Source organism: Argiope bruennichi, chromosome 9 (genome assembly GCF_947563725.1).
Source record: "Argiope bruennichi chromosome 9, qqArgBrue1.1, whole genome shotgun sequence".
Classification (NCBI taxonomy): Eukaryota; Metazoa; Arthropoda; class Arachnida; order Araneae; family Araneidae; genus Argiope; species Argiope bruennichi.
The window spans coordinates 98,668,452-98,692,749 of NC_079159.1; the positions used below are offsets into that span (position 1 = coordinate 98,668,452).

The window sequence follows — 24,298 nt, forward strand, 5'->3', positions numbered from 1 at the left end:
TGATTTTTATTGGGTAGGAGGGGGTTGCAAGGGCCATGTTTGGCTGCTAAGTCACAGTCATCTAAGGCATTCCAAATATGGTTTCGCCCCCTCTCCCAGTCGATGTCTCTGAAAGACTTAAAATACCCTTATCAGATGACTATTTTCTAAATTTTGCTACCAAATAGCATTGCATATTATTAGAGCTTTCTTTAGATTCTATTATGAAATTGCATAATTTTCGCCATTTCCTATGATGTAATTTCTTGCTATTTTCATTGTTTTTCTTTCTAATGATGAAAGAATATATTTGATGAGAAACTCATATTAACTATTTGGAAATGTATCTAGCTATTTTGGAAAACAATTCAGTGAAATTTAATAAATTCTTGCACAACAAAGTAATCCATTAACTATAAAACTATATTTTAAACGAGAATGTATTGAATACTTTTGTCACGTCTGAGAGGAAGTATATTATTTTAGATAGTTGAGTTTTTTTTTTTTTTCTTTTTTTTTTATTTAAACGATAATTGTTCAAAATTGTTGATCTGAATTTATATCAATCACTGTCTTATTTCAATCATTGTTTCAATGGAGCCGAGAAAGAAATTAAACTTAAAAAATTATGACACCGATAAAAATCCATTTTGCATAAACCAAGTATGTTGATGCAGACTACATAAATGGTATTTGTATCATAAGTAGAAAATAATTTCGAAACAGGTTCTTGTTTTTAAAAAACCGAACAGATGAAACAGATGATATTTCCAAAAATTATTTTAAAATATCAAAATGAAAAATAAAGAAAAAAATATGTGATATAATGGGCATAAAATGTATCTGTGGGATACAAAGCAATCCTAGAAAATGCTTACCTTTCCAGACGTGGATTTGAAAGGAATAATTATTTTTTGATACCTAGAACATACTAATTTAAAGTAGAGATTAAATCTCAATAAATACCAAATTAATATTTTTGAGTTATGGTTTCATTATGGGGGCTACATTAGCACTTCTAGATAACACTTCTAATAGTGTTATCATTGGTGACCCGATGACGAAATACGCAAACTTCATACAACTGTTGTGGCGCCCTCTACCAGAAATAAATAAAAATTTTAAAAAAGCTGATAAAAAATCAGCCAATAAATAAAATGAAGCTGATAAAAAAAAATCAGCCAATAAATAAATTTTTAAAAAAGCTGATAAAAAAATTAGCCAAAAAAAAGGAAAACTGATAAATAATCAGCCAAAAAAATGAAGCTAATAAATACACAGCCAAAAAATTTTAAAAAATAATGAAGCTGATAAATAATCAGCCAATAAAAAATTAATTAAAAAAATGGATAAGGCGCAACAGCCAATATCACCACTAATAACAGCAAAAACAGGACAAAATATCGTTCGTCTCACCTCCGATGCACTGGAGGGGGAGTAATGTGGTGACGCTTTATAAGCCAGATAACAGCTAGGAGACATGAGAAATTTCTTTTCGTTTTGTGGTCATGTTACTCGCCTACGAACCATAAGGTTGCGAGTTCGATCCTATTTTAGAGATTTCTTTGGGATGCTCTTGAATGTATTTTCGTTATATATTTCTCCTACATAAATTTTGAACATTTATTGGTTCCTCATATTGCAGTTTCTAAACTCTCTATGTTATAATCCTGCTTTTCAGAGAATTATTTTTCCATTTAAACGTCAAGAGAAAATTTTAATCACAAAATACAAAATTTGATTTTGTACTATTTTGTTAAGGTTTTTAATACAAAAAAATATTTGCTATATTATTATAGTGAAAAAAAAAAGGAACAGGAAAAAATCATTTTTTTTTTCTTATCGTTTGTGTTTAGGTCTTCTAAAAATCTCATGCCCCAAAAAAAGCGAACTGTTTACATGTCTTTTGATGATTTTTTCTCCTGCGTTCGGTTGCTTAAACTTTGTAGTTTAATATTGGGGAAGTGAACCAAACTAAAACCGAATGAATTTTCAAAAGCATCCTTGTTCACTGCAAATAAATAAGCGGTTACTTTTTTCTTCTCATAGCCATATTTGCCCAAGATTTCAGAATATTTTTTTTCTGCAAAAAGGCGAACAAACTATTTACAGGGGCTATTCGTATTCGTAAGGCTTATAAGGATATATTCCTTTTTATCTCATTCTTATATTCCAAACTTTAAAACTAGCAACTGCTAAAATATGATGCCGAAAAAACTCCCTTGGCAATTTGCAACCATTCTGTTTATAATAATTTCTTTTTTTCATCTACTCATCTATTTTTTTGAGAAAGAATTTTATTTATATACTTGGCATCATCTTTCGTATGAGAAAATACAATGAATTTTTTTTTCAAACAAGAAAAGAAGGATGATAGAGAGAATAGTAATGTATGTATAAATATATTTTTTAACTTTTTTTGCTATTGATTTACTTTAACTTTCAATAATTCTGTTTCAAAATTTACAAAATAATAATATTTTAAGCCTTCTGCTAATAAAACTCTGATGGTGATAATAATAGTTTTTTGTGTGATTCGTATAATGTATCTGGGGAAAGGCAACGATCAGTATTAATACTCAACATAATTTATTAAAAAACAGCATATCAATTAATACAAGGACAAAACATTACTTAACCAACATAAAAACATATAAAAGGTATTGTTTGACAATGGATTCTAAAACCCTCCTCGCCTTTGGGCATGCGTTAGGATGGATTAATTTGTCAAAATAGGAGTGAGAGGAAAGGAGGGGATGTTTACATTTAACAATAAAATAAACTCGGATTACTCGCAGACAGAATTAAAATAATACGGTCAGAAGCGACACGATATTAACATACACATGAATAAAAATTAGTCAATCAAGGTCATCAAGGTCAAAGAATGACGAAGAATTCCTGAAATGCGTTCATCCTTCCGCGTCTCTCCCTTTGATGAGATAGAATCGTCGAAAAGTGATCGTCTCAGAATACTGAAACGAGCAGTAAATGAATGTGAGCAGCAGGACTTACCGTCGAACTATCGACTGCCAATTTAGGCATGAAATAATCATGTGATTATCATGACGTAATCAGTGATACAACAAGCGGCATACAGAGTATAAGAACTATTCTGATGAACTAGCAGATCGGACATTTATATTATAAATCACATGTTATTTTATCACACATAAGTAGAAAGCAGCATCTTATTGAAATCTGAACAATAAAGTATTCGGTTAAAGAGGAAAGAATACAAAATTGAAGAAATTAATGTTTAGTTTTTAAAAAAAGAATAATATCTAAAATTCATTTGTGCAAGAATCTTTGAATACAGCAATCGAAGACTACTGATTCTGTTTCTGTAACTGCAGCTTGTAACTATCATAGAGTTGTTTAAAGACAGAATTAGAATTCATTCAATATGCATAATATTTTTAATTTTAACTTTAGTAATCTACCACAACATTTGCTAAAATCCCTTACAGTAAAATATAATATTTTCTGTCTTAATGAAGAAAGAAGAGAGTAAAAAAATATTATCGTATCTAAAAATGTGTTCGAAACAACACCTAAATACGAATCTTGAAAAACAAAGATGACATTCTGTGCTTCTATGCTATAGAAACATCAAATGCACAATGACAATCAGTACCAGCATGCTACTCAACAATTTTCTGCATAAAAAATTCCTTTGGAAACCATTTATGGAGATACTCACCACTTTCAAACTGTATTACCCTTTATCCTCTGTCCACCAAGATCTCTAGATCTTTCCCAGCGTAATTTATTTTTATGAGTTACAATAAAAACCCTTTTCATAAGTCAGCATTGCCGAAAGACACTAAATTTAAGAAATGTATCAATGCTGCAATAAGCATTATTTGTAGTGTAAAGTTTCAAATTGAGTGGAACGAATTTGACAACAGATTAAATATTTGTCGTTCTGCAAAAAGTTCTCACATTGAACAATTTAACTTTAAAAAAAATTGATTTTTTTTTCATTTTTACGTGTTACTGGTTTTATTACATGTAATATATGCCAATAAACAACCACACAGGTTTAACAAACCACACTAATTTTTTTAAACGTCTGTATTTTGATTTTAAGATATATCTTCGTCTTTTTATGTTTATAAAAAAATAGGTATATAAAAATATTTCTTTAATTTGTTAATTTGTGAAAATGAAAAAAGTAACTTGGTAAAGGGAATAAATTTTTGTACTCAGAAAATTAAAGGAAATGTTGTATAATTTATGTGTAGCAACAGACAACTAAATTTCCCGTTATTATTGATATTTCGTAATGTCCAAAGCTCAGTTACTGCCGTAATCTATGATAATATTCTTTCGATCTGAAGAATAAAATATACTCTTTATCGTTTCAAGGAAAGTTTTAAAGTCGTCTATTGCTGCTTTTTTTTTCAGAATATTTGAATAGTCATTGTTGAATGAAATAGAAGAATTCTATAGAAAATAAGTTTTTGAAAATTTATTCTTTTATTTAGAGATTCTTATTTTTATTCTCATACAGTCAGAAACGTTCAACAAAAGAAATGTAAAACTTTTTTGAATAAGTAAATAAAAAGAATGGAAACAATATTTAACGAATAAAAATAAATTAACTCTCTATCAAAGGTACGTCCTCCATAAAAGTACGTATATCAAAGTATATTGATGTGGAAATTTGTAACACATGCCCGCATTTTTTGGCATGATTCAATAGTTAGTTGTTATGAAACTTCTGAGGATTCACCGAGAATTTGTTGCAAAGGGTAATGCTGGCACTAAAACTTTTAGCTTTTTTCTTCTCAAACTGAATAGCAACATCTTTTACATTTTAGTAAACTGTCTGTCTTCATTTTCGACTATAAACAAATTATGTTCATGGATTTTTATCAATTTAAAGTGTCAATTTCCCAATTCCTTATCAGCGAATGGATCTTTTCAAAGCATTCTGTAAATCAACTGACACATAATCAGAATCTGGATAAAAATATTTAACAAAAAAACGTGATAATGTAAGCTTGAAATCACTGTAATTGCTGAGTATACCAAAAATATTTTTCCACTAATATTTGTGGATTGAAACGATAGAAGAACATAAATTCAAACTTTTAGACCAGCATCAACTTCCGAAGTTATTTTCCTCAATTATTTGTAGGTTTTACAACACCTACTGAATAATGGCGAAAAAGATTTACGTATATATTACATGTGAATATTGTTCGTCATTATTCAGTAGATATTACATGATTATTCAGAAAGATATAACATAGTAAAAATCTTTCTGAGGTTCATATTTGGAACTAAATTATCCTTATTTGTTAAGTGTTTTTCCCATTCCTTTATTGAGATATTTACAAAATTGTACATTTTTCTAATAACGTTTAGGGCTGTGGGCAACTTTTAATAAAGTAATTTTTTTAAAATTCTGCAATTGCCTTTCAATTGAGACTGTTGATTTTATTCAGCTTTTTACATTTGCTTAACTAACTTCAAATAATCTCCATTCCTAGGATTTTCAAATTGTTAGAACCAATATGTAAAATATAATCATGCAGAACATATGTCTTAAGGAATTATTCAAATCTTTTCAAATACATGTACAGAAAATTGCATACCTTCCAATGCAGCTCTTTTTAAAATTTTACCATTTTAATAAATTTATATGAAAATAATCCTAAACTATCAATTAAAACTAACGAAGTATAAAAAAATGAAATCGAACTTTTCGTTTAAAAGAACATTACAACAAAGATATCAACTATTTCGTAACTTTAGCATACATGAATAAGAAAAAACAAAGTATGAAAAATGCTCGAAATTATATTTTACACTTATTAAATTAAATTCCTTCAGTCAATTTTTTTGTTACAAATTATATTTTTCTGGCTGTTACATTTCAATAAAGAAATACATGGTCGAAAAAAAATTTCAATTTCAAAAATTACCATTTTATTTACTCTTTTCGATTTAATCAAGAAGTTTTGTTTCAGAACTACGTCATTACCATTCATAACATATGAAGTAAAAGATTTTTAATTAAGATTTTCTATTGGTTTTCCATGAATTTAATGGTAAAATATAACCAACAAATAAAGATACGTTTAGCCTCAAAAAGTATCTAAACTTAATAGATAATCGGTATTAAAAAACTTCGTGAAATAATTAAAAACATTATTTGCAAGCTTAAATTTAGTACATTCTTATTTAAAAGCACTTTTCAGTTAAATTTCTCAAACATTTTTTCCTTGAAATTAATAGTATAAGGAAGTACTTAATTAAAGGTTTTTGTTTAGGTACTAAAATCGAAATAAAATAAAACATGCACAAGTAATTAGATTTGGAGCAAAAATTTTACTATTTAATATTCCAATACTGTAAACATTCGATCAAAACAAAGTTAAGTTTACGTTTTATAAACCTAACTTTTTTTAAATTAATTGTTTAAAATGTTTTTTTTAACTTTCATTTCTTGAATACACATTGGGAATTTTTTTTAAGTAAGATTTATGGTTAAAAAACAACTTGTTGCCAATTGACCACATTGAATTTTAGTCAAGATAAAACATATAAACACTGTTAAATATTAACTTAAATATCTTACATTTCGACTAAAAACATTAAATTCAACATTGCCAAATATAATACGGTTTTCTTAAACGTATAAACAAAACAAAATAGACATGCAACATGGATAGATAAAAATAATTTTTTCCACCCGAACTCATACAATAAACATATGTTAAATTGATTTACTGGCTTTTCAGTATGTTTGTTCAGTACTGTAATAATTTTGACATTTTTCATTACAGCTACAATTTATTCTCATATTTTTGGAGACAAAACCCTGTATGTTGCTTAAAGGCAGCACTTAGCATTTAAGGATTAAGACTCAAAATCGATAATAATTTTGTCTTGAACAATTATTACAATTTTCATATCTCTGCACTATATGATAATAGCAAGTTCTTTTCTAATGAAAAGAAATCATACATTTCGCCGCACCAAATTAATAAAATAAGATCTTGTAGATTTTCGAAAGCGCACATCAAGAATTTTTGAAAGCCTTTTTACAAAGAATATTTTTCTTTGTGTTTACTTCTTTAAAATAAAAGGTATTTTTGAAAATCCTGAAATATATAAATTTTATGAAAATGAAATTCTGAAAAAGATTTCAATTCCAGTGCCTTCCGCTTTCTCTTAATTCAACTAATTGTGCAATGATTATGTCTCTTATTTGTAGAGGTATTCTCTCAGCTTAATTACATGTCAAGATTCCCTTATAAAGCGTTAACTAATTTGCTCATTAAAAGGATCGTTTCCTTTCTAATTCCAGAGAGGACAGAAGACTTATTTTAGATAAGGAAAAAACAATTCTTCTAAAGATGACTGGATTCACTTTGACGGTATGTTGAGACTTAGTGTTGAAATTTTAAATAATTTACTTTTATAACTTTTGATTCTAAACTTATTTGCTTAACAAACTAATATTACAATATTATCAGCAAGTTAGAACACGAGTTAATATCGATGTATCAAATATGTTGAAAACTTTCAGTAGTAGCTTATTATTTGTTGAATAAATTATCATTTTGAAATATTTTTAAAGTTTTTGGCGATGTATCTCATCTTAAAGTCAATTCGAGAGGTATTACACGAAAATGACAATTGTGGACATGATCTGAGATGTCAAATATTTTTTTTCTGTTTTACAATATGTACACATATTAGCAAAATTAAATAGATCGGACCTTTTAATTATGCATGTATAGAACATAAATTATTTTTTATTAGCATTCAGTTAACGATAAGAGTATCTGAAATCAAAATTGATCTTTGCAGATTTTTATGTCATTTTAGTTACATATTTTTCATGAAATTTAATATTGTTGCGAAAAAGTATTCAAAAATTTGTTCGTGGGTTGTAAGGTGAAAAATGACCAACATCCTCAGTAACAAATAACGACTATTATCCAAGACAGTAGGAATTCACAGCAGCAAAAAGCCGAAGTGAACATTTAAACAGCACTAGCAATAAACAGCAGGACACCCAAGCAATGCATCGGCAATAAACAATCATCAACTCGCAACTCGCAAGAAAGACTTAGCTCAACTACCCATGTAGTGCAACACGTAGAGCAATACAGTACAATAATATTCAATATTCAACAATATTATGAAATATTGAGAATATTGTTTCATATCATACAATAATGTATAATATATGAATGCTACTAGACTACTCATGTCTCCCATTCGCTTCTGCTTGTATTGATTCTAAAACTGGTTGACTTAGCATTATCTTTCAGTTTTTTATAATTTCCATAATAGTGCAATGAATGTTCTAGAAAAATATCGTATCTTCGTTTCTAATTGATATAACGCCAAAATCCAAGCAATTTTGATTGTGACTCTAAGTTTCAAAAATTCGTCGCCATGTCATCAACTGATAAGTGCGTCTTCAAGGTCGGGAGTCATTAATTCACCATCCATTCAGCATCCATCAGAGCTATCTGTAAAACACTCTTCTTCGCCAGGAGACTTACAGTTCTCGAAAGCAATATTACCAATTCGTAACAGTATAAATTCTTTGTAAGTATGTAGAAGACATATTTTAATACTTTAACTGAGCTAATTTGATTGGATACATTTCGCATGTTATTTTTATATATGCAAAACATTATGCCATTCATTACCGACTGCATAAAAAAAATGGATAGAAGTTTTATAACATCATTGTTTCATTATATTTGGCATTTGTTGTAATTTGGCGCATAATATCATTGGTAAAACTTTGCTTTATGATAATATTTCCATGAATTATATATGTATGAAGGATGTGCAGTAAATCTCAAAACCAAATTCATTTTACATTTTTGTCTTCAACTTTCGAGAAACAGCGCAAGCCATTTCATTAATACATAGGTTTTTAAAATATTTTGATAAACGTTTTTGGTTTTACGATAGTATTTAAGCACTGTTTTTTAGAAGAAATCACATCCTTTATTCTTTATTTTTTCTTAATAAACTCTCTCTAAAAAGTACTCTAAATCAAATATCGCCTTTATGTCTATTTATTTACGAATTGTGAAGGTTATTTTTTTAATTATTTAAAAGTAAGTTAAACGGTTCTGCCTTACGAATATAATTTTTGTTCTTTCGCGAATTCCATGTTTTTTGTTATTGTTGCAGTATAAAAAAAGAACTTCAAAAATAATATTCCAGCTTCTCGTTTTAAAGACAGTGGAAATATTGAAATTTAAACGTAAATAAAGCAAAATAACGAAATGGTATAGAGGTACATCTTCATATTATTAATAGTTTTTTTCCTTCTAAAATAATGTTTGATACAATCTTTAAAGTTCTTTTCAATCTTTTGTTAATAAAGTTCAATCTTTTGCAGCAATCTTTAAAGTTCATAGCATCCATAGAGACAGAATGAAATTTTTTGATGCAGGTAGCTTAACATATGGGCTCGAAAAGAATGTGAAAAACAGCTATCCAACATTCACAGTTATTTTACAGCGGCAGCATTTTAAAAATCTCACATTAGAATAGTAAAAGTTTTTTAGATTGGAATGAATTCACTCCAGGAAGAAACTATATATATCATTAATGTGTGTGTTGTGTTGTGGCTTATCTTCTAACTGTCTGACAAAGTCAAACAAGGTCCATTAGATCGTTGACCCAGAGAAAGTCGAGGGCCAGAAAGGTGGGGGGAATATATGTCCTCTCTGGAAAGTCCCAAAAAATTCAGGATGTGCTCGGCAGCTTGCCGAGCTTGGCATTTAGAGCAGACCGCAAAAGTCTTTCTGCCCTCTAAAAAATAGAGACTTTTAGTGTGACCGCTTGCCAATCTGGATATTGTCGTTCGAGAGGTCCTATCACAATTGAGAGCAAACGAAGAGCTCGGCTCTTTGCCCGCATACCAGTGATGGCTAGGAGGGATTTTCCACTCCCTTGAAAATTCAGCATTAACTATGGATTGATATTCTAAAAAGGTGACAGTTGAAGAAGAACTAGAGTGGCTACATCCTTCTTTGGCCAGGCTATCTGCACGCTCATTGCCGTAAATGTCAACGTACGAAGGAATCCATTGAAAATAAACGTCATGGGACTCTGAAATAAGCCTGAGTTTGAGAAGGATAGATCATTAATGTGGTAATGTGAAACGAATGAAATGAATGTCGTTCGAGAGGTCCTATCACAATTGAGAGCAAACGAAGAGCTCGGCTCTTTGCCCGCATACCAGTGATGGCTAGGAGGGATTTTCCACTCCCTTGAAAATTCAGCATTAACTATGGATTGATATTCTAAAAAGGTGACAGTTGAAGAAGAACTAGAGTGGCTACATCCTTCTTTGGCCAGGCTATCTGCACGCTCATTGCCGTAAATGTCAACGTACGAAGGAATCCATTGAAAATAAACGTCATGGGACTCTGAAATAAGCCTGAGTTTGAGAAGGATAGATCATTAATGTGGTAATGTGAAACGAATGAAATGAATGTCGTTCGAGAGGTCCTATCACAATTGAGAGCAAACGAAGAGCTCGGCTCTTTGCCCGCATACCAGTGATGGCTAGGAGGGATTTTCCACTCCCTTGAAAATTCAGCATTAACTATGGATTGATATTCTAAACAGGTGACAGTTGAAGAAGAACTAGAGTGGCTACATCCTTCTTTGGCCAGGCTATCTGCACGCTCATTGCCGTAAATGTCAACGTACGAAGGAATCCATTGAAAATAAACGTCATGGGACTCTGAAATAAGCCTGAGTTTGAGAAGGATAGATCATTAATGTGGTAATGTGAAACGAATGAAATGAATGTCGTTCGAGAGGTCCTATCACAATTGAGAGCAAACGAAGAGCTCGGCTCTTTGCCCGCATACCAGTGATGGCTAGGAGGGATTTTCCATTCCCTTGAAAATTCAGCATTAACTATGGATTGATATTCTAAAAAGGTGACAGTTGAAGAAGAACTAGAGTGGCTACATCCTTCTTTGGCCAGGCTATCTGCACGCTCATTGCCGTAAATGTCAACGTACGAAGGAATCCATTGAAAATAAACGTCATGGGACTCTGAAATAAGCCTGAGTTTGAGAAGGATAGATCATTAATGTGGTAATGTGAAACGAATGAAATGAATGTCGTTCGAGAGGTCCTATCACAATTGAGAGCAAACGAAGAGCTCGGCTCTTTGCCCGCATACCAGTGATGGCTAGGAGGGATTTTCCACTCCCTTGAAAATTCAGCATTAACTATGGATTGATATTCTAAAAAGGTGACAGTTGAAGAAGAACTAGAGTGGCTACATCCTTCTTTGGCCAGGCTATCTGCACGCTCATTGCCGTAAATGTCAACGTACGAAGGAATCCATTGAAAATAAACGTCATGGGACTCTGAAATAAGCCTGAGTTTGAGAAGGATAGATCATTAATGTGGTAATGTGAAACGAATGAAATGAATGTCGTTCGAGAGGTCCTATCACAATTGAGAGCAAACGAAGAGCTCGGCTCTTTGCCCGCATACCAGTGATGGCTAGGAGGGATTTTCCACTCCCTTGAAAATTCAGCATTAACTATGGATTGATATTCTAAACAGGTGACAGTTGAAGAAGAACTAGAGTGGCTACATCCTTCTTTGGCCAGGCTATCTGCACGCTCATTGCCGTAAATGTCAACGTACGAAGGAATCCATTGAAAATAAACGTCATGGGACTCTGAAATAAGCCTGAGTTTGAGAAGGATAGATCATTAATGTGGTAATGTGAAACGAATGAAATGAATGTCGTTCGAGAGGTCCTATCACAATTGAGAGCAAACGAAGAGCTCGGCTCTTTGCCCGCATACCAGTGATGGCTAGGAGGGATTTTCCATTCCCTTGAAAATTCAGCATTAACTATGGATTGATATTCTAAAAAGGTGACAGTTGAAGAAGAACTAGAGTGGCTACATCCTTCTTTGGCCAGGCTATCTGCACGCTCATTGCCGTAAATGTCAACGTACGAAGGAATCCATTGAAAATAAACGTCATGGGACTCTGAAATAAGCCTGAGTTTGAGAAGGATAGATCATTAATGTGGTAATGTGAAACGAATGAAATGAATGTCGTTCGAGAGGTCCTATCACAATTGAGAGCAAACGAAGAGCTCGGCTCTTTGCCCGCATACCAGTGATGGCTAGGAGGGATTTTCCACTCCCTTGAAAATTCAGCATCAACTATGGATTGATATTCTAAAAAGGTGACAGTTGAAGAAGAACTAGAGTGGCTACATCCTTCTTTGGCCAGGCTATCTGCACGCTCATTGCCGTAAATGTCAACGTACGAAGGAATCCATTGAAATTAAACGTCATGGGACTCTGAAATAAGCCTGAGTTTGAGAAGGATAGATCATTAATGTGGTAATGTGAAACGAATGAAATGAATGTCGTTCGAGAGGTCCTATCACAATTGAGAGCAAACGAAGAGCTCGGCTCTTTGCCCGCATACCAGTGATGGCTAGGAGGGATTTTCCACTCCCTTGAAAATTCAGCATTAACTATGAATTGATATTCTAAAAAGGTGACAGTTGAAGAAGAACTAGAGTGGCTACATCCTTCTTTGGCCAGGCTATCTGCACGCTCATTGCCGTAAATGTCAACGTACGAAGGAATCCATTGAAAATAAACGTCATGGGACTCTGAAATAAGCCTGAGTTTGAGAAGGATAGATCATTAATGTGGTAATGTGAAACGAATGAAATGAATGTCGTTCGAGAGGTCCTATCACAATTGAGAGCAAACGAAGAGCTCGGCTCTTTGCCCGCATACCAGTGATGGCTAGGAGGGATTTTCCACTCCCTTGAAAATTCAGCATTAACTATGGATTGATATTCTAAAAAGGTGACAGTTGAAGAAGAACTAGAGTGGCTACATCCTTCTTTGGCCAGGCTATCTGCACGCTCATTGCCGTAAATGTCAACGTACGAAGGAATCCATTGAAAATAAACGTCATGGGACTCTGAAATAAGCCTGAGTTTGAGAAGGATAGATCATTAATGTGGTAATGTGAAATGAATGAAATGAATGTCGTTCGAGAGGTCCTATCACAATTGAGAGCAAACGAAGAGCTCGGCTCTTTGCCCGCATACCAGTGATGGCTAGGAGGGATTTTCCACTCCCTTGAAAATTCAGCATTAACTATGGATTGATATTCTAAACAGGTGACAGTTGAAGAAGAACTAGAGTGGCTACATCCTTCTTTGGCCAGGCTATCTGCACGCTCATTGCCGTAAATGTCAACGTACGAAGGAATCCATTGAAAATAAACGTCATGGGACTCTGAAATAAGCCTGAGTTTGAGAAGGATAGATCATTAATGTGGTAATGTGAAATGAATGAAATGAATGTCGTTCGAGAGGTCCTATCACAATTGAGAGCAAACGAAGAGCTCGGCTCTTTGCCCGCATACCAGTGATGGCTAGGAGGGATTTTCCACTCCCTTGAAAATTCAGCATTAACTATGGATTGATATTCTAAACAGGTGACAGTTGAAGAAGAACTAGAGTGGCTACATCCTTCTTTGGCCAGGCTATCTGCACGCTCATTGCCGTAAATGTCAACGTACGAAGGAATCCATTGAAAATAAACGTCATGGGACTCTGAAATAAGCCTGAGTTTGAGAAGGATAGATCATTAATGTGGTAATGTGAAATGAATGAAATGAATGTCGTTCGAGAGGTCCTATCACAATTGAGAGCAAACGAAGAGCTCGGCTCTTTGCCCGCATACCAGTGATGGCTAGGAGGGATTTTCCACTCCCTTGAAAATTCAGCATTAACTATGGATTGATATTCTAAACAGGTGACAGTTGAAGAAGAACTAGAGTGGCTACATCCTTCTTTGGCCAGGCTATCTGCACGCTCATTGCCGTAAATGTCAACGTACGAAGGAATCCATTGAAAATAAACGTCATGGGACTCTGAAATAAGCCTGAGTTTGAGAAGGATAGATCATTAATGTGGTAATGTGAAATGATTGAAATGAATGTCGTTCGAGAGGTCCTATCACAATTGAGAGCAAACGAAGAGCTCGGCTCTTTGCCCGCATACCAGTGATGGCTAGGAGGGATTTTCCACTCCCTTGAAAATTCAGCATTAACTATGGATTGATATTCTAAACAGGTGACAGTTGAAGAAGAACTAGAGTGGCTACATCCTTCTTTGGCCAGGCTATCTGCACGCTCATTGCCGTAAATGTCAACGTACGAAGGAATCCATTGAAAATAAACGTCATGGGACTCTGAAATAAGCCTGAGTTTGAGAAGGATAGATCATTAATGTGGTAATGTGAAATGAATGAAATGAATGTCGTTCGAGAGGTCCTATCACAATTGAGAGCAAACGAAGAGCTCGGCTCTTTGCCCGCATACCAGTGATGGCTAGGAGGGATTTTCCACTCCCTTGAAAATTCAGCATTAACTATGGATTGATATTCTAAACAGGTGACAGTTGAAGAAGAACTAGAGTGGCTACATCCTTCTTTGGCCAGGCTATCTGCACGCTCATTGCCGTAAATGTCAACGTACGAAGGAATCCATTGAAAATAAACGTCATGGGACTCTGAAATAAGCCTGAGTTTGAGAAGGATAGATCATTAATGTGGTAATGTGAAATGAATGAAATGAATGTCGTTCGAGAGGTCCTATCACAATTGAGAGCAAACGAAGAGCTCGGCTCTTTGCCCGCATACCAGTGATGGCTAGGAGGGATTTTCCACTCCCTTGAAAATTCAGCATTAACTATGGATTGATATTCTAAACAGGTGACAGTTGAAGAAGAACTAGAGTGGCTACATCCTTCTTTGGCCAGGCTATCTGCACGCTCATTGCCGTAAATGTCAACGTACGAAGGAATCCATTGAAAATAAACGTCATGGGACTCTGAAATAAGCCTGAGTTTGAGAAGGATAGATCATTAATGTGGTAATGTGAAATGAATGAAATGAATGTCGTTCGAGAGGTCCTATCACAATTGAGAGCAAACGAAGAGCTCGGCTCTTTGCCCGCATACCAGTGATGGCTAGGAGGGATTTTCCACTCCCTTGAAAATTCAGCATTAACTATGGATTGATATTCTAAACAGGTGACAGTTGAAGAAGAACTAAAGTGGCTACATCCTTCTTTGGCCAGGCTATCTGCACGCTCATTGCCGTAAATGTCAACGTACGAAGGAATCCATTGAAAATAAACGTCATGGGACTCTGAAATAAGCCTGAGTTTGAGAAGGATAGATCATTAATGTGGTAATGTGAAACGAATGAAATGAATGTCGTTCGAGAGGTCCTATCACAATTGAGAGCAAACGAAGAGCTCGGCTCTTTGCCCGCATACCAGTGATGGCTAGGAGGGATTTTCCACTCCCTTGAAAATTCAGCATTAACTATGGATTGATATTCTAAACAGGTGACAGTTGAAGAAGAACTAGAGTGGCTACATCCTTCTTTGGCCAGGCTATCTGCACGCTCATTGCCGTAAATGTCAACGTACGAAGGAATCCATTGAAAATAAACGTCATGGGACTCTGAAATAAGCCTGAGTTTGAGAAGGATAGATCATTAATGTGGTAATGTGAAATGAATGAAATGAATGTCGTTCGAGAGGTCCTATCACAATTGAGAGCAAACGAAGAGCTCGGCTCTTTGCCCGCATACCAGTGATGGTTAGGAGGGATTTTCCACTCCCTTGAAAATTCAGCATTAACTATGGATTGATATTCTAAAAAGGTGACAATTGAAGAAGAACTAGAGTGGCTACATCCTTCTTTGGCCAGGCTATCTGCACGCTCATTGCCGTAAATGTCAACGTACGAAGGAATCCATTGAAAATAAACGTCATGGGACTCTGAAATAAGCCTGAGTTTGAGAAGGATAGATCATTAATGTGGTAATGTGAAATGAATGAAATGAATGTCGTTCGAGAGGTCCTATCACAATTGAGAGCAAACGAAGAGCTCGGCTCTTTGCCCGCATACCAGTGATGGCTAGGAGGGATTTTCCACTCCCTTGAAAATTCAGCATTAACTATGGATTGATATTCTAAACAGGTGACAGTTGAAGAAGAACTAGAGTGGCTACATCCTTCTTTGGCCAGGCTATCTGCACGCTCATTGCCGTAAATGTCAACGTACGAAGGAATCCATTGAAAATAAACGTCATGGGACTCTGAAATAAGCCTGAGTTTAGAAGGATAGATCATTAATGTGGTAATGTGAAATGACAACCACTAAAAACAGCGTACCTAGACAAAGACTATAAAACGATATAAGTAATAAAACAATACGAAGAAGTGATAGGAAAAAAACATTTTACTTTTTAAAAAGAATTTTTCCTTATTCCCTTTCACCTAAAATGACACACTTCATGTGGCAAACAACAGATAATAATGAAGTACGTATCATGACATTAGATTCACGGTGTCTGTAAAATTAGATTTAATTTGTTGATTGAACATGTTTACTAGGATTTCAGATATTATCATTGCTAAAATTCACAGAAATGTTATCGATTCACTTAGAGTACATGGAATCATGGAATAACACGAAATAATTTTATATTAAATTATTATGTTAATAAAAGATTGGCAAACCACCCATATAGGAGAGGAATGGATAATGTTAACTTTTAAAGGCATAACTTTTTATTCTTTTTCAACCAAAAAAGTAACAAATTAAAAGTGTAAAGGCACCATATAAAAGGAAGTGTCCTCTCGTGGCTGTATGATAACAAATTAAATACTCCGACCCACCCTAAAGCACACGAAAAAAAACTGAATGACCTTACCACTGCGACAGTAACACTGGCGGGAACTGTGGTTGAATAATCAAGCGCCTTCACCGGCAAATGTACAGCCCTTCCCGGGGGAAGTACATCCCGTCATCGATGGGAAGTAGTCAACCCTCACCTTTTTTAGTACCCACAAGGGTGGTGAAAACTAATCACCATACCAGAAGCTTCTCATTCTCATTTCTGAGATGTCCCCCGGTGAAAGCATAGCCAAATAACGTCAAATAAACAATTTTCCTGTTGCATATTGGAAATGATATTGATAAATTTCTCTTAAAAGATTCACTAGTTCTTATACCTTTGGCAATAAATGTTGAAGATGAAGGTATGTGATATCTTCTCTTCACCTCTTCATGAAAGTAAAACCTTATCACGCAGATTTCTAAATGTTTTGTGTACAAAATTCGATGACCAGTCGACAAGAAAGTTTTGCTGTTATCTCCATCACGCTGGTTCATCATCAAAATGAAGAAAGAAGTTTATTATAAACCGTTGTAACAGTTAGAGAAGCTAGAACGATATTGTGATATGCGGGAAAACAGTATAGAATCTAAGGGAATGTAGAATCCTTTAAATTCAGAGTGCGTTCAAAAGTTATATACACTTCCAAAAGAAATTTCAGTTATTGCCACCTGCTCTTTTACATTAAGGATGCAAAAATGAAAAGTCTCCAGGAACGGGATCTTTGCTTGTGCAGTCAGTGTCTTCAATTTACAAGAGAAAGACAGACCGAATATCAGAAGCAGAGCGCCGATTTCGGCATGTTCAATGTTTTCTTTTGTAAACACAAATTTCCTCCTTCTGGTTTTGCCTATTCAGGGTATAAAAATTTTAAAATATTGGTACGCTGTCTCATTTTTCTCAGAATTTCAGACATGATACTCAGATCCTTGTGTAGTTTTTTCCAGAAATAATAGTATTTTAACTGGTCAAAAACGTATTCTGTTTCGAGGGAAATTACTTCGCTTATCAAATGTTAACAGAAAATGACAGAAATAAGAATAATTACTTTTATAGATATCTCGATATTTGGGCTTTTGAAAAAACAATTTTGCTTACCAATTGAATTTACGTAATTTGTATATGTATGAAGATGTCACAGAAAAAAATTGTGAAAAGGCTGCAAAGTTGATAAACTTTTAATTATTTGTTGGCTTTGCGTTTCCTTGAAATTATTTAATTGATTAAAAAAGGATCAAGAAATTTCACTGAAAATATGTATGTTTTTTTTTATAATTATTTTTGTCCCATGATTTTATTATAATAACATAAATCGTAATTTTTCAGTCTTCTGAACATAGATATACTTTGGATATCCAAAGAAAGTTTAGAATGCGCAAACACTTTTAAACATTTTGAAAATCTAACAAAAGAACAAAATGAGTTTTCTTTACAATCAAACTCATGACTTATTATTAATTCGGAAGCATGTGCTATTTCAAGTAAAAAATTTTCTAAGAATAAAATTTCTAATAACAAAAAAATTAATATTAGTAGCATTAAATTTTTCAAAATGTATTAATAAACTCTTCCAATTATGTATATACCATTACCATATCAGACTGCATATACAACAAAATATCTAGCTCGTGACAAATTTGTAATACTATCGGATTTTTTCAATTTTATAAAAATCTTCCTATTTTCTCTTTACCATAAAAAGAAGCAAATTTACTTTTGGAATGTACCTAGACGGATTCTAAATGTAGACCAAAGTAAAGAAAACTAAGTGAAAGAACATTCTGGGGTCAATGGTTTCTTTATTTCTTCAGGCTTAAGTAAAATTCTTTACTGTTCATTTTTTTTCCAAGCACAATTCTTTTATTCATTTTAAGACTTAGACCATAAACAAACAAAGTGGTAGCATTAAAAATAGAAATGATCGCTTTTCTGTCTGAGAAAACATCCTTTGTCTCCAACAATCCCCAACATTTTTTCAAACAATTTAATAGCTATTGATCTGGGCTTCTTCGGTTAATTAGCCCAACTGAAGTGAAAGGGGACAATGGACCTAAGAATTCTTCACAATTCTTTTGGAACAAAGTTGGACTTATATTTTTGTGATACTTATCTTTTTCTGGAACAATCTACTCAGTTCTTTTTCCCCTTTCATTGTAAGCGTTTTTCAAACAAAATGAATGAAAAAAGAAAACCTATTACATCGAATTTCTGGGAATTGGGTAATGCTTTGTAAAGCGACCTAGTTCAGTTTATATTATCAAAATTTATTATAAATGCTTTTTGAAATTAAAAAAAAATTATTAGAAGATTCCAGTGGAATTTTCTTAGACATTACGATTTATTTATCCATATTATTTCCTATTTGGAAATGTTTTATATAGTCGAGTACTGAGTTCTTGAAAATACTTCGTTCCGATGAGTTTTCGAGTGAAGTAATGAAAAGTATTTTTCGTAAAAGTGAAAAGAAATTACTAAATAAAAAGCTCTTTGAATCTGTTGTGTTCGTGCGTCAATAAAAATAAAATGCAGACAAACTTACTATAAAACTAAATCTTATTACATTATAGATAATATTATCAAATTTACATCAACTTATTTTCTTTCAAAATTCTAGCATCGTTTTTAATACAACAAATTAAAAGTTCCAAAAAATATCACTGTTGCCAATCTGAATTTTACAACTATTTACAAAATAAAATTTATAATTATTAAAATAATCGTTAGCTACTTTTAAATAAAATATTTACGATTTATGTCGCAACAAATCCATAACATTTCAGATATCGGCATTGCTGATAAATTCATTTCGTTTTGGAATGATTCTTTTTCTTCGTTTGCTAGTTTTATTCGAAGCCTTAAATGTTGAGAAAGATGATGCTCTAGACACACACAAATATTTTATCTTTGTTATATGCAAGTAATTGAAACGTACCCATAAACATGTTCACTCGTATAATCCCTTTATTATTAGACGATTTCATTTATTCGGTTACTATCTTCATAAGCCTTCTATAATGTATCTGTTCTAATTTGACAAATTTAAATTTTCTTATACTGTATGTGAAATGTTGATTCAAATAGTATTGGTAAGAAATTGTAAATCGATTTAGAATACATCAGATGATATGAGGTTCATTCAGTTATATTTTAAAATGGTTCACAATATTACACACTTGAGTTTCTGTAACTTCCAAATTTTGAATGATCTTTAATTCCATAACAGTTCGCCAAAGATCAAATCTAAGATATGTCTGATTTCTTGTTGTGCGTGTATTATAATAGTGGTACATATATCAATGTTCGATTAGCCAGACAAGTAACATAAAAACATGATGCGCTTACAACTTATTGAACTCATCTCTTAGTATACTTTTTCTGGGGAATATTTACTCAAGCGTATGAAATTCGTAAACCTTGACAAGTTTTATGTCTTACATACAAAACGATTTGTAGAAAAAAAATTAATAAAAATTTAATACTTTGATCTTCTAATGATGCAGCAGTATTAATATTCCGATTACTATTTTTAATAACATAATTACAAATAGTAATTCATAGTAATGAAGCACCATTTCCACCGATATAAAGGAATATTTCTTAACCCACTATTTTTAAATCTCGAAAAGAAAATTCTTCAATCATTCATATCTGTTCGTTTTCATCAACAGATATTTAATCAATATCTATTACATGTGAATAGATAATTCAATGCTGTTGATGATGTCGTGTCCGCCTTACCACGGAAAGTGGGTGCAGTAGCTTCTGAGGGTGAAGACCCCTGAGCACCCGAAGGCGGAAGTCTGACTTCTAGCTCATACGAAGATGAAACTCACACATTCACTTGCACAATCCCTTTTTACAGGGGGGGGGGGGGCACATTCACACACCTCACTGATAGAACACAGATGAAGAACAACCATGCCCGAACCAAGATTCGAAACCGGGACGCCCAGATCACGGGGAAGATGCGCTACCTCTATGCAAGGACACCGGCGTTCAATGCTGTTAAGATTTGGAATATGTAAATATGGCAATTGCAATCAAAGTTTTAAAACTCTCGAAAATTATTGAATGAAATTATCGCCAAGTTTGGGAGAATTTATGGGTGGCAGCAAGTATTTTTATTCATGAAAAAAGCGAGTCTTCCAAATACGGATTTATTGATATTATCTTTGATTCAAAGTTTATAGAATGACCGAATTTTTTACCAATTTTGATTACATTTTGAAAAAAAAATTCTTTTGATATGGAATGTATAACAATTCGAAGCAGGAATCATAAATATGAAATATATCAAAAATAATACTTTTAATTTTAAATTACGGTTTGAAAAAAAGTAAGCCATTTTGAATATTTAATTTTCATGAGTATTAGTATAACTATTACTTAATACCTTTAAAGCTATCTTATTCCATAATTTTTATTATTCTAATTCACAATACGGATTTGCTCCCACTAATTTTTAAAATCTCATTATGATGGTTTTTGTTCTAACCCTGTTTTTTAAGAGAATTATTCTTCCGTTTAAATGGATAGATATAATTTTCGAGTGAATGGTGAAAACTGGTTTCATACTTATTCGTTTCTAGTTTTAAGAAAGTTTATCTTATTCAAATTCTTCTTTTAGAAATCTAAAGTTTTCATGCCACATTCTCTACATCTGCCATTTCTTTAGATCTTTACATTTTTACTTTTCTGGAATGAAATATAAATTCTCTGACTTATCATGTTCTTAATAAATGGTTCTCAGGTTTTCTTATTAAATAATTTACACATAAATTGTAACTCAGATTTTTATTTATAACATAGCACGATATCAAAATGAAGCTAAATTTATAGTATAGATTTTTTTACCCTTATATTTCTTTTTTGCTTCTAAATTATTTCATCTCACTTTTCTAGATTATTAAAAATTTGATAATAACTATTCTAATTCGCCTTTTTAGTGTTAATTTACAACTATTTTGAAATAATATGCAACATTTATTAAAACTGTTCATCACCAAACAGCAGACATCTTTATATAATGTTTTAAATATCAGCTATGAAATTATAGTTTAATATATTTAATTTGATTCATTAAATATTAAAAAATAAATGATCTGGAGTAAATATTATCTTTGCAAATTTTGAAAAGGTACTTGGTTAAATACTATTTTTGTTGAGTGAATCTAAAATTTCATTCTAAGAAAGATGTTTAAAAATTCAATATTTTGCTTTTCAAATACATATTTTTATTTAGCAGCCATCGTTTTTTTTAATGATTATGCATCTTTTTGAAATGAAAAGACATCTATATTGAAATCTATATGTTGAATTCCATTTTAAAATAAAGGTCGTGCTCTTCAATCTTTTTGAAATAAATTCGTGAAAAAATACTCATTAATCTTTTGCATCAAGTCCATAAATGGAAAGCCCATTTCGAAAAGGCCCATAAATCTTTTACGTAAAAATTCAATATTCGATTTTCAAAGAGGTCACGTCTAGCAGAAAGTCCAATCATGTTCAATTAAATTACCTACAAAAGGATTGATAAAAAGAAAGTTAATCTTCTAAAAAACTGCAGCCAGACAGTAGGCCTTATTTTGCAGTAAAATTGTATTATTATTCAGTACTCAAGAGCCCTTCCATTCATCAGGGTTTTAATACGTCCTCTCATTCTTTTATTATTTTCTTTTCATCACTAAAGGAGAAACATCCAGATTAGATTCATTCTTCCAATCGGTCTGTGGAGAGGCCATCTAATCCATTAGGCATTTCATCGCGCTCCAGATGGACCAATCCGTTCTTTCGTTTTCATTCCCAACAGATGGTTATCTGTACCCGTGACTGTGAGCGTTTCACTTGTTCTTTTGTTTGGCCTACGGTGAAAGGAATGAAAATCTATTAAGTAATAGTACGGAGTTCACATCCATGCCCGGTTGGTTTGTATTGAATGTTTTAAAGCCTTGGGGACTCGTGCGGATTAAATTAAAATGAAATCGAAGTTAAAAAAATGTTTTCGATTACGTTTGGCATTATGAAAAGAGAAGTTCCCTTATGAAATAGGTAATGCGGGTAAGGTATTCGAATGTGCATTTCTGAAAAATTAAAATGAACTTTAAAAAAATACATTTAAATAAAGAAGAAAGTGTTGATAGCAGTTTCTGTCAGTTTCGGAAACAGATAACAGTCGTCTCACCAAAAAAAAATTAGAAATTGTATGTTTTCCAGTTGTGTCTTAAAATGTGTTCGCAATTCTTCGTTTTTATGTCAATCCGATCGTTTATTATAGTGCACATAGACAATTTTTCTTTTTTCTAAAACTGACAGGCATTAAAATTCTAAATTTTCATCTTTTTTACAACCTTTTTCTAAGTTTTCGACTCATCTGGTATGTTGGAATAAAAGACTCCTACTTCATTAATGTGTTGAAACATATAATTTATAACAGTTAAATTTAGTGCATTGAACTTTATTTACTCTTTTCTTCACTTGCACTGGAAATAAAAAAAAATTAATTGTTGTTTCTAATGGCACTTGCCATGGACAAGCTGGCTGATGAAGTCAGCGATTTTAAGCCGAGGGTGCGTCTCTTGTTTTTTAGTAGCGCCAACTAGGGCCAAGAGTACGTCTTAGCTACTCACGCATCACATTCGCTTGCACAGCCCCTTTCTACAGGGGGGGGGGCACATTCACACATCTCACAGATAGAACAGAAGAAGAACAACCATGCCCGAACCGGGACTCGAACCCAGGACGCTCAGATCACGGGGAAGACGCCAGAAATTAATATAATTGATAAAATGAATGAGCGATAATGCGACAAAAATTTATTTCTAATAAATATATATCCAAATAAACAAATAGACTATTTTCTTCCTTTTCTCGGCCATATTTACCCGAAAATACTATGAATACTTTTACTCTGGAAAGTCAAACAAGCTATTTACCAGAGACAATCATATTTTAAAAGCTATTTGTGATTCATTTGTGATATTTTAAAAGCTATCTGTTTGTACTATCAAAAACGTAACACGCTAGATCTATGAGTTTCAGTATAAAAAGCAAAAATGAGTATAATAGATTTCAATGACGAAATGAATATGTACAAATCTTTTTAATTAAACTGTTCCTTTTTTTCATTATTAAAGTTTATCCAGATGAGGCAATGAAAGCTACAGATTATTCATTTATAAATACATTCAAGATTATCTACATTTTCTTATACTCCAACAGAACATAATATGCAAATATATTTGAAAACAACCTATAACAATTTATGAATAAAATTTCCTTTCTTTCGGCCGATTTAAAATTCATATTTTTTTAACTGAAAGAAAATAAAAATCATCTAAACCTTAGAAAAAGAATGAATAAAATATATTGTTTCAAACAAAAAAAAGGGCGTCAATTATATACATTTTCTCGTTCGTAAAATATTCCTACACAAATCGAATAGCACAGAAAAATGTCTGAGGAAAACAATATTATTATATTTTCTTTTAAAAAGAAGAAATTTGAATAATACGGAGAAGAATTCTGCAGGCTTTTATTGCTTTCAAAATATT

General features: G+C 32.6%; 1 protein-coding gene across 5 annotated transcripts in view; it reads left to right on the plus strand.

The window, feature by feature from the left end:
- The window catches only part of LOC129983638 (thiol S-methyltransferase TMT1B-like), a 169,521-nt gene that overhangs the window by 88,667 nt on the left and 56,556 nt on the right, over positions 1 to 24,298 (plus strand). For 2 of the 5 annotated variants that reach the window (XM_056093179.1, XM_056093181.1), the window contains one exon: positions 7,304 to 7,373. The exons of the other annotated variants lie outside the window; for them this stretch is intronic. The gene's annotated coding sequence lies outside the window, so the exon portion shown is untranslated. The remainder of the gene's footprint in view (positions 1 to 7,303; positions 7,374 to 24,298) is intronic. 5 annotated transcript variants of the gene reach the window in all.